The sequence below is a fragment of the Hydractinia symbiolongicarpus genome, chromosome 13, assembly GCF_029227915.1.
Source record: "Hydractinia symbiolongicarpus strain clone_291-10 chromosome 13, HSymV2.1, whole genome shotgun sequence".
In the NCBI taxonomy this organism is placed as follows: Eukaryota; Metazoa; Cnidaria; class Hydrozoa; order Anthoathecata; family Hydractiniidae; genus Hydractinia; species Hydractinia symbiolongicarpus.
This window is the reverse complement of record NC_079887.1, coordinates 11049746-11061910: the sequence shown is the minus strand read 5'-3', so window position 1 is coordinate 11061910 and position 12165 is coordinate 11049746. Positions and strand designations below refer to the sequence as shown.

The following is a 12165-nucleotide window of genomic DNA, read 5'->3' as shown; positions in this document are numbered from 1 at the left end:
CTGTGGTTATAAAATTTGAAGGGTGTACAAAAATAAGCGAGAAACGTTTGATTCATCATTAAAACATTTAGAGTTGAAAATCCACAACTTTATCCATCCATTAATAAATAAATCTAAAATGCATATCTTGTATGTTTGTCGCCTACGTTCAATTATATATTAGACAAACTTCTAAATAATACACTACAAAAGCCTGATTTATGTGTGCTGTGGGAAGCTACAGTCTTTTGCAAACAGAATATTTTTGTAATCTGCTAATCCATTCTCATAAGATATCTAAGTTGTAGGGATTCACATTTTGTTGTTAAATGAATTTTATATTTTCCTTAACATTCACTAAACTTTATTGCTGAGTTTTCTTATTGCGTTATGTGTTTGTATCTGTTGTTAACGCGAGGTTTAAAACAGATTCGTGACCTCAGAGTGAGATACTTTTTAGAAACACTTTGGAATCGGCGAGTTCCAACAAAATGAATTGTTTCTGTGTGAAATATATCTTAAGGATACTACTTTCTTCTTTCAAATATAATATTATAAAATCGTACACAGTTGGATTACAATAGATATCCCCTAAGAAATGTTATTGCGTCAAGTTGTTGTGTTCCAGTTTCTTTCCTCTTTTTATTTTTATTTTATTTATCACAAAAGCAAGGTTGGTTCTATTGCGATAAAAGTAAAAAAAACCATCTTTGAATCATAGCGCAATAAGGAAAAAATATTTACAATAGCTTATCTTGCAAACAATTTTTTACATGCTGCATCATGTGATAGATCACAATCTACCAAATAAAATTTTTTGATTGAGTTGATAAAGTTTTGTTTATACTGCAGCAGAAAACAACGTTTTGTATGAAACATAAGGCAATTTTAAAGGGAAAACTAGGAACCTGTGAGTTATTTGCAAGCTATTCCAAATATGGTCAACAAATTCTCCTTACACCGTATACTAGCGCATGGGTTACATAGGCTTGAAAACATGTCCAAATTTCCTGTTGACATCACAAGATTCCTTGTTTTCATACCCTATTTTTATAAATCCTCGCGAATATTTCAGTTTAGTCACAATTTTGGTTATGAAACTGTCTTTTCTTCTTCACTCTGTTAACTAAAGTCCAGCTCAGGATTAAACCCCTATAAAATATGATATTTTTTTCCGTTCTTTTGTTATATTAAAAATCGTGGTGAAATAATCTGCCACTTAGGAAAACTTAATCAATTTAAGAGGTAATACATTCTTGACAGTATTCGACTTGTTATTGTTACGGAGTTACCGGTCTGTAGTCTAAATATAAGCTTCAGGTGGATTGCTGTATAGTAAATAATTTTTCTTCCTCCATTAAGCTAGTCATTAATAATGACATAAAAGTATCTTGACATCTATTTAAACGCTGAGTTTGCAGAGAGAAAAATTAACAATAAATATATTTTCTTCTTCGTAAATACAAAATCTTATCGTCTTCGCGCAGCTAAGCAACATTAGCTGTACTATGTTTTCCAGTACAAGCAACCGACAAAAGATAACTATGTTAATCCATGTAAACCGATTTGAAAAATTGTAAACAGGATTGATTATTAAGAAACATGTGTCTATATATGGTTGGATTTTTTATAAGTGTGCTATCGATCATAATTCATTTCAAAAAGACAGTATTGAGACAGATACAAATGAAAACAAGCGTAGGCTATATATTAACAAGTATACGTTATTTTTATTTCAACTTGTATGTTTACAATTTTTTCTGTATTACTTAATTCAGGCATGGAACTTAAATTGTGCATACTGAGACTATTGTTGTTCCTGTTGTTTGCTGGGAAAAAGTCGACATTACCGTTAGACAAAAAACAAAACGAAGCCTTAAGACGCTACCTTTACCCTTGTTACGATGGTTGTTCAACTTCAATGAGTAGGTGTTTAACAATTCAGGGTGAGGATCCTATTCAACTTTTACTTATATGTCAGCAGGCGAAAAAAATTTGTCAAGAAAACTGTATACTTCGAGCAAAGTTAGCAGTTTCAACAAAAAAGTTTCTGCTAAAAGATGGTGTTGAAAGGATCAGAACTAAAGACAAGATGTTTCTCAAAAAAATTTTGAGCTAGCTGAGTAATTTTAACATTCTTAAAATAAAAAAGGACATTTATTTATAGTCGTATTATGTGTATATTTGTAACTTAAAGTATTTCTTTATCCATGTACATACAGAATACATATCTCTAAGTTACATCATGTAGTTATTGCGTGTATATTGTTTTTAAGATTCTAATTACTGCCGTTGTAATATTCTTTTTCAAGCGACTTTCAAAATATTAAGCTGTCTGTCTTTCTTCGACGAAGGACAAAAAGCAAAAACAAGTATTTGGAACAAGATTACCTGGTGTGTATACGTTTTGCTGTTAGTTGTGATTCGCACAAATATCTTTTAATAAGCTGACCAGCTCAAAGTAACTATAAATTTTGACGGCAATGTTTTTGAAGATTCTCTTTAAAGCTTCGTGTAAGTTAATGATGTTAAAATTTTACACAATGAGCAAAACTTCCAAGCCCCTTATCTTAAAGCCAATAAATTTATTCAAAAGAATTCTATGACAACATTTCAAGCAGCTTGATACCATGTAAACGCGTTTTGCTGTGAGAGTTAAGCTTTTATGAAATGTATTGCTAAAATACCTAAGATAAGGCTGTTACATCTACTCAATGGATTTGTAGAGGTGCTTTCCCAAATATTCAAAATGGCAGAGATGTCGTGCAAGATATGAAGTAGGAGTATACGTTCTATGACAGGTAATCCTTTTTGTAATTACTTTTTGAAAAACGCCTAAACTAAGACAAAAAAACAAATTATGATGGTAATCTTGTTACTATGGCAACAAAAAACTAAGAAGTTTTGTTCTTTATTAAAATTTTTGGGAGGCGGGAAAATAAAGTTTAAGAACTTCGTGAGTAATAGAAGAGAATAATAACGTTGACGCTTTGGACAGCAGGTGCTCATTATGAGAAATTCCGGCTTGCATTACATTGTTATTACCATTTCTCTCCTTTATTGCACCTATCTTGTTGTCACACAACGTGAGACAACTACTTCATATTTTTTTGAGATCACTAAAATTGTCTTGAACTCACCATGTCATATCTCTAAGAAAGAACAGTTATTTCAATATTATTATTCACCCTCTCTATTATATATGAATATTCTGGAGTGAAATATGAGAACAATATATCTAACATTATATCTAACATTACTGTCTGGACACTGATATACCAGAATAAACAAAGACATGTCGAAGTAAGCAACAAAGCTCCTAAAATAGCTTTAACCATTTTTTTCTGTGCTTCGTTATCGAAAACGCAGGCTCCAAGGTTTATTTCACTCTACTAGTACTAAAGTCCATTACGACTAACGCAATTAAAAAATGGTTAATTTTATTTACTACGTTAAAAATAGCAAGGGAAATAGGATAAGCTTAAATAATTTTTAGGTCACAGCAAAAATATTCTTTTGCTTCAAAACAACTTTTTTGAAAAAATACAACAATATTTTAAAGTCTTTTATTTTTTTCAATCATTCAATTATGTACTTCTATTGCACAATTCTCATTCTCTATTGATGACTACGCGATTAAAAGCAGTTTCCTGAAGCGTTGGTGTTGGTCTTTTTCTAATCAAATTTGACGACAATGACGAAAAAATGAGATTTTTAAAAGATAAGAGAACAAACATGGCCAACAGGAATGTTATATTTTTATCCTCAACAGTTTTTTATAATCATATTAGAAACGCTTCTATACATTTTCAGCTCCTTTCACACCAGCTGTTAATACCTTTTTGCCAAATTATTGTATACACCTATCTAGTTTACGCCATGGTTTAAACAATAAAGCCATTGGGGCGGTGCTTCTACCGCCAATAATATTTTGGATTTTTTCTTAATCTACGTTTTTGTAAGCATTTGTCATACATTTTTCTATTTATGTATTCTGAGATGTTCTGTGATTGTCAACTAAAGTAATGTGTACTAACCTTTCATCAAGACTCTTGCTACTTTATGCTTTTTTTTTTGCTAAAAACCGCTTTTCATTAGGACGTTCTAAGTCAGCTGTTACAATGTGCGCTTGCACGTTAAAGCTTTTGTTATGGCCATCGTCTTTCTATTTCTTTCGTTTACAAGCAAGACGAGTTAACTTACCAGCGTTTCCAAACAGACAACTTTTTCAGCCACAAGCTAGTCAAAATTATAGGCGGGAGAATGGTACTAATATCTTGCTTGTGAGAAAAAATCCATAATGGTGGTTTGTTGTGCTTTTAAATCAGAACCCAATAGAGAGCAGTTTCCAGGCAATAATATATTAGTATAAACATTTAGCTACATGATAGTATAGTTTAAAACTAGGTGAAAACTCTGCTCTAATATGCTGGAAGGTTTCATTAAAACATCAGCTAGCTTAAAACAACAACAAAAATGGTGAGTGGTCTTTATTCTTGCAACACCCTTGTGTTTTAACAATCGCACAACTTAAAACGATGCAAAGGCTTTAAAATTTGAACGTTTGCCAAGATTGGATTCTTCAAAATTGCAATAATGTAAAATTTAAATGCTTTTCATTTATCTAAATATCCAATATCCAATGTTTAACTGGAAAAATGGTTATATTTGCTGCGGACATTGGAGCTTCAAAAAGAGAATGTTAGTGACAGACTTGCCAGGTGCATTCGTTTCAAAAAGAAATTTCAGAAAGTTTAAACAAATATGTGAAACAGTTAGCTAAACCACAGTAATTCACAAACAAAGATTAAAAATACCAGTTCCTTATCCTGCTTGTTGCGACAGTTTTTCACTAAATATACACCGGCTAGACAAAGCAACATATTTACTAAAGTTGAAAGCAGAATTGAAATGAGTAAAAAAATCCCTTTATAAGCATTTTGTTAAGCTGTTTACGTTAGCTAAATACGTTGGTTTACTCTGTGAAGTTTTTCTAAACACCTCCATAATATTTATCTTCTCGTGTACAACAGAGATATTTAAAATTCTTAAACTTTATTGCGATTAATTTTGCAAGCTTTTAAGCCACTATCTGGAATTCAGCCAGTAGTGTCTTTTAACTTAACCTAACAAAGACTCAAAAAAATGTTTTATTTCGCATTTTTGTTTTTTAAAACAGTTTGAAGCGTTTTAAAACGGGATGGCGTAGTGACCCGCTTACAAACACTATGTATCATTTGCAAACCTGCTGTCGACAGCGATTTATATTAGGAGGGCGTTTAAAACCAGGACATAACATAATCATGAGTGAGCATTGGTTTTCAATTCAGGAACATTATGCTCTTAGGTGTCATGTTGAACAGGCCAAAACAAAAAGATTGTGACCAGTTTCTGGAGAAATGTGTATTAAAAGTTTTTCAGCTGTTAAATGTGGGACGTTTTATTGGTAAAGCTTAAGATTAGTTGATTTTAAATATAGTTTAACCTGACGACAGACATTTATCCTCGACTTAGGAAATGTTGTGAATAAATATTATAATAAACAAAAAATATGTAATACTTATTAGAATTCACATATTTTTGTATTTACCAAAATTTAGTGGGTCTTAAAAATGGAACGTGAGAATTTCCTGTGTGAATGTGTCAATTAATGTGTATTTTATAATAATATTCTTTTACTATTAAAATTTTCACGCAAATATTGCAAGTTCATCAAAAATAACATTTTTCAACAGATTTTGAAAACTTGCCAAGATACTCTCTTAGTTTTAGTTTTCCGACATTACTGGTTATATGTTGCAACTACTTTCATCCCAAAGCTCTGTACATCTTCAACATCCCATAAAGATTTTCATTCTTTAAAATTGAATTTATTACTTTGAAAATAACAAAACTGCAAGATCATGACAACATAAGTCACTTGCACCAATTGGACAACTGCAATAAGCTTTTTGAGGTAGCTAGCTACCCATTTTTCCAAAAAGATACTGCTGTCTTGCTTCAGTACCATATGATTTTTTTTGCCATGGATTTTGTATGTATTCACTAATTTAAACGGAAATTGTAATAGCTTTTTCCGTTGTCCTAAACAATCAAACATTTTCATATTGCAGTAGTTCCTGAATATTTTCGTTGATAAGTAGTAGATTTTCATCTTTTTTAACCCAACTAACTGTAGTTGCAGGAATATCTGCGGTGTCTAACACTTAAACTTGTAATTTTTATTTGCTTTTTCTTTAGAAGAGGATATCGTGGAAAATTTCTGATCTTTGTGACACGCTCGCCTAGCTATATTTTTTAACCATTCTGAACATTCTTCCAGGCTATAACTACTAACCTTTGCTCACCTGACCCGTTGTTAGCGGCCGGTCATTATTGCGGGTTGGTTTATGACAAATAGGCTATATATACATCTTCTTTTTTTTCTTTTTCTTTTTTTTGTTGGCCATGCTTAACAGATTTGGTAAACAAATTGATTGGCGAAGTTAAAAAGGAAAGAGAAACAACGTTTTTCTTCCTTGCTGAAGGAGACTAAGCTACGTGACCGTATTAGTGATTATAATTAGTAGGTAAACTGTAATGGTGAGATTTTGATTAGTTGGGAGAAGCACTGCGCCTAGAGTAAGTGACATAATGTACAGTTTGTAAGTATCGAATGTCAAGCAAGGCAGATGAGCAGTGCTTAAGACGTTGACCACGCGCACCTGGGATGAATCTGGATGAATCTGGATGAATCTATTTATAAAATAAAGCTCGGCACATTTGTCGTAAGAGACAAAGGGGATAAATAAGCCTAATTATTTTTGTGCTGACGTCACCATTTTTTGTGTGACGTCTTTAGAAACTTTAAAAGTCGAATTATAATCGTAGTAATCGGGGAAAGAGGATTCGTAAGGTGACAAAATTTAGGCGACATGTTTGAATTAAAAACATAAAGGCTGTTGTGAATTTTTTTAGCATTTACCATTATGGATAGTGTATTAGTGGTTTCAGCCAATGTCTAACAACTTGTTAAACATGTCGTCGACAAGTGGAGTGAAAAATGTTGAATACTGTGCCAGTTGGTTTCCCCTGCACTACAGCTGCATTCACAAATTTCTGCAGAATTTGGTTTATCAAGTATTATTAATATTTGACAGTTCTTCGTCTTTGGATTCTGGTGGATGCAGACTTAGCCCAAGATTTGCAAGAAGTGAAAGTAAGGAAGGAGCATGTAGGTTTTGTTTTGATGTTTGTCAACAGTAAGTATGCATGCAAAGGTCTGAAGTTGCATGTTTTATACTTTACCACATGATAAAGCTTTTCTGTTTTTTGTAGTGCAAAATAAAGAGGTAGCGAAGCGAGAACTATTTGCCATGTTTACTCCAAAGTATTTTTTTACAATAATGCCTATGATGCAATTTTCAAGTTATTGCGTCATAATTTTAACTCTATTAATAATATAACTATTAATAATATACTTAATGATACCTTGGAATATATACTAATGACATTCAACCACATAACAATTTGCAGAACAAGACATAAAATACAAATACAAGATGGTAGCAACATAATAAACATAACCTTTTTTTGACATGAATAAAATTTAGTGCTTTTTTAATTTTTGTTTGTAAACTCTTCACAGAAACCGACCTCAACACAGATAGACAGATATTTTATCAAAAAATGTTCTTACCCGTGTGGAAAAAAAACATTACGTAACTCTACGAAGTATAGGAAACGAATTCCTTGTGCTATTATTTTAAAGAAAACTTACTTGGAATGTCTAAGCATTCTAGCAACCATATAAATGAGAATACCTTAACTTCGAAACAGTCTTTTTTGACGAAAACAATAGAGCAAACAGCATACTACAATAATTACTTCGAATATTTATTTACTTCGAATATTTATTTAATTTAATAACCTCGCAAGAATGTGTACCACAAAATTTAAACTAGAAGCAAGGCCTATTATTATTATAGTTATTTGTTTTGGCATTAAATTTCATTTCTTCCAGCAGAGTTTAGAAAACATCCAAATAGCCATTGGAATTGTTATCAGCTCATACAATAACAACATGGAGCGTTTGTGATTTAAAGCGATGCGCTCCTGAAACGCTTTGCTATCGTCTGAATGCGGAAAGGGCTGGTCTGGAATTGGCACATTTAAAAACTTGCACAGTGGTTTCCAACCCTCCTTAACACTAAATACCAGCAGTTTTTTTTCCAGTTACATTTCGTTTGACTTCTTCCACCCACTTGTTGTAATATTTCACGCCATTACCGCAATTTACCGCTGTAATCATCTCACTTACGCGGGGATGTTTCATTAAAACACGATAGAATTCCCTTCTATAGTTAAGATAGGATTTGAACCAGTCTACTACCTCAAAAGCATCATCTGGGAAAAGAAAGCCTTTGGTTAACAACGGATAAACGGTTTGCTTCATTGATCGCTCCCACGACTTTGGCTCTCGCACGTTCAGTATTACTTTGGCATTTGGAAATACTTTCATCATTCTTTCATAAAAGAATGCTATCGGAACATCTACTCCGGCAATGTATCCATTTGAAAGGAAGAAAGACTTAAAATCCTCATCAGACATGCCATCGTTTAATAGACATTTCCATTCTGCCTGGTGTTTTTCAATTATTGGATACATATGAAGATATTTTCCAGGCAAAAGTACTTTTAAAGCTGTTTTTGTTGTATGGGTTCCATTTCGAGGAAGTTCAGCTCCAATAATAATCAATTCATGTGGCGCAGTCATTTTTCATGTCTAAATTTTTTTTGCATTCAATAGATAAATGGTTACTATAACAGAAGAAAGAAATGCGTTAATCAATTTCTGAGTTTAGGCTGGTAAAATGTATTAAAATTTACCTTAATGGAAATAATTTTCGCAGATTGTGCTGTCAAATTATTGAAAACTTGCTATTTCTAAAATTTGTGAAAAATAATTCTTGCGAAATTTATTTTTTCCCTTCCGCTAAATTCCGATGCAGTCACTGACGAACTACCGCCAGTGAATGCATTCTCCTCCAACAATGCTATCACGATATAGTTTCGTCGTTATTTTTTGTTTAAAAACATATCCTCACATTGATACACACGTTTTCGTATAAGATTTTTAGAAAACTTACACCTAAATGCTCAATCAACAACTATAACTTTCTTTAGAATGCAAAACGGAACTAAACAATTTTCTTGAAAACTTACTTTTCTTTTCTTGATGCACTCGATAAACAAAAGCTTGTTTCTGTAATTTCCGTTAGATTGCAGAGGAATTAAAAAATATAATTTCCACTATTTGGGGAATAAGATTATCTCATTTCCAGGGTTAACTATACAAAGGTGAAGACGGCGTCTGCTTATAGTTTGGTAACTTGGGATCACCTGCGACGATCGCGAAACAAATTGACGTCTTCCCCCACATGGATCAACGGGCCACTTGGGATTAAATAAACACGACCTCTTTGGAACCAGCGGGTAATGACGTCATCTAAAAACTTTTTATACTTAGTAGATATCTCTCCTTAATCGTTCGTCGGAAAGACATAGTGCTATGAATTATTTTGATCAATGTGCCAAGCTTTAGCGGTGAAAGCTACCGTGAAAAGAACCTCCTAAATTTACCTTTTCATTATATTGGCAACAAGTAGCTAATTATATTAAAATCTACGCGTAATTGTTATCACGAGGTTTAGTTTTAACATAGTCATAAGAAAAAGAGATATCTGGGTACCCGGGCCGTTTATTTACGTTTGTTTTGTTTTACGGCGCAATGATGAAATTATCATTGAATAGATCGGTATTACTACACAACATCGGAATTATCTGTCCTGAAATATCGACTTTTGTAAAAAATTGCTATACGCGACCAGCACGACTCTTCGTCATTGGAGGTGCTGAATTGCTATCTAAAGAAGGTACAACACAAGGCGACCCTGTTGGTATGGCGATATATGCAATAGGAATTACACCCCTTCTCGATTCTCTGGTGTATCTCATTGGTACAGATCATAACAAGACAGTGGCTTTTGCTGATGACCTCACCGCATCCGGCAATCTTGAGTCAATACGAAAATGGTGGGACAATCTGATGCGAATCGGTCCCAGTTTTGGATACTTCCCACAACCAGTAAAATCTTGGCTGATCGTGAAATCAAGTAAACTTGAACAAGCCAGAAAGCAGTTCGAAGGTACATGCATTCAAATTACTGTTGAGGGTGAAAGACACCTGGGTGCTGTAATAGGAAGCGTTGAATACAAAGAGACGTATGTAAAAGCGATGGTGACCAAATGGGTCAGGGAGATCAATCTACTGTCAGACATAGCAGTAACGCAACCTCAAGCTGCATACATGTGCTTTGTAGATGGCTACAAGAACAAATTTACATACTTTCTAAGAACGATCTTTGGCATAGAAGAGTTCCTGACACCTCTCGATGAAGTTATTCGACACAAGTTTATCCCTGCGGTAACTGGTGGTCACATCGTTAACGATAACGAAAGGAAACTTTTAGCACTCCCTCCGAGGCTTGGTGGATTGGGAATAGATGTGTTTTGTAAAAATGCAACGATCGAGTATGAGAACTCGAGAAACATGACAGCCTCGCTGAGAAGTCAAATTCTCATGGTGAACAATGAAGAAGGTGACAAGTCCAAACAACAAATTCAATCAGAACGACGCAGACGCTATCAACAAGATCTTGAAGCATTGCAAGCTGAGATGACAGACGAGGAGAAACGAATCAATGAATCTAATATGCGAACGGGAGTCTCAAATTGGTTGACAACGCTTCCACTTATAGAGTGGGGGTACGATTTGACAAAGCAACAGTTCTGGGATGCAATCAAGATTCGATACAACTGGCAACTGGAACGATTGCCCTCCAACTGCATATGTGGTGTTCGGTTTGATTTAAGCCATGCATTGTCATGTAAAAAGGGTGGACTAGTCACACTTCGACACAACGAGATTCGCAACATAACTGCAGACCTTCTCAAGGAAGTATGTAAAGATGTAAGAGTAAAGCCGAGTCTTCTTGAAATCAATGGCGAAAGATTCCAACAACGCATGGCAAACGACGGAAATGAATCAAGACTGGATGTGAGTGCACGCAGTTTCTGGATTCCTGACCAAAGAGTATTTTTAGACATAAGGGTATTCAATGCCTACGCTCAGATGTACAGGAATATGGAAATAAGCAGAACCTTCCAGAAAAACGAAACGGAAAAGAAGAAGCAGTATAACGAGCGCGTACTTCAAGTGGAGAATGGTTCCTTTACACCTCTTGTATTCGCGACAAATGGTGCGATGGGCGATGAGTGCAAAGCCTTTTTTAAACGCTTAGTCGATATGATTGCTGAAAAACGGTCCATTCCGGTATCTTTAGCGACGAATGTCATACGAACAAAGATATGTTTCTCGTTGCTACGGTCGACAATTCGATGTGTTCGGGGTTCTAGATCGACGCTAGATAGGGATATTAATCTCAATGATTTTGCGTTGGCGAATAGAGCTTCAATTTACGATTGCATCTAAATGTACTGTTAAATCAGTATTAGCTATATGTCGTTTCGTATTGTAATGTCACCCTTTCAATGTTCAAAGTGTTATCTTTCCATGTAAAAAAAATAAAAAAAAAAAAAAAAAAAAAAATGATGAAATTATTGGGGTGGCCGGAGCAACCAGGGACGTATTTTGAACAAGATGGCTGAAGCGGACGCTTTTATTTATGGTGATGACTTCGATGCTATTCTTGCAGCTATCGAAGACAACCTTTTAGAGGAAGATAAAGAATTATCTGTTCCTGTAACAGATATTGTTGATGAGGTTGTTGCTGATTCCATAGAAGAGGGTTTTAAATGTGATCAGTGCGAAAAAATATGCAAGACATCAAGAGGTTTAATCAGACATAAAAATAGCAAGCATGGCCCTACTTCTGTGGCTGAACCTCATCACCAAAAGCCTGAAAATAAATTACACCCTCTATACTTGAAGAAATACATCGGAGAATGTGCTTCCAAGCTAGCTCTAGATGAGTGCTATAGTGAAGAAACGAGAAAGGGGTTTTTGATGTTTCAAAACCCAGCACTAGATGATGCTAGATACACCTTTGAATTTATTAAAGATGTTGTAGCCAGTTTTAAAAACAATAGCAAAAAATTTTATGCCTCTTTTTACAAATGTGTTTC

The 12165-nt window shown here is 34.1% G+C and overlaps 1 pseudogene; it reads right to left on the bottom strand.

The window, feature by feature from the left end:
• Window positions 1-6362: 6362 nt before the first annotated feature.
• Window positions 6363-10372, bottom strand: LOC130623886 (uncharacterized; annotated as a pseudogene).
• Window positions 10373-12165: the final 1793 nt, after the last annotated feature.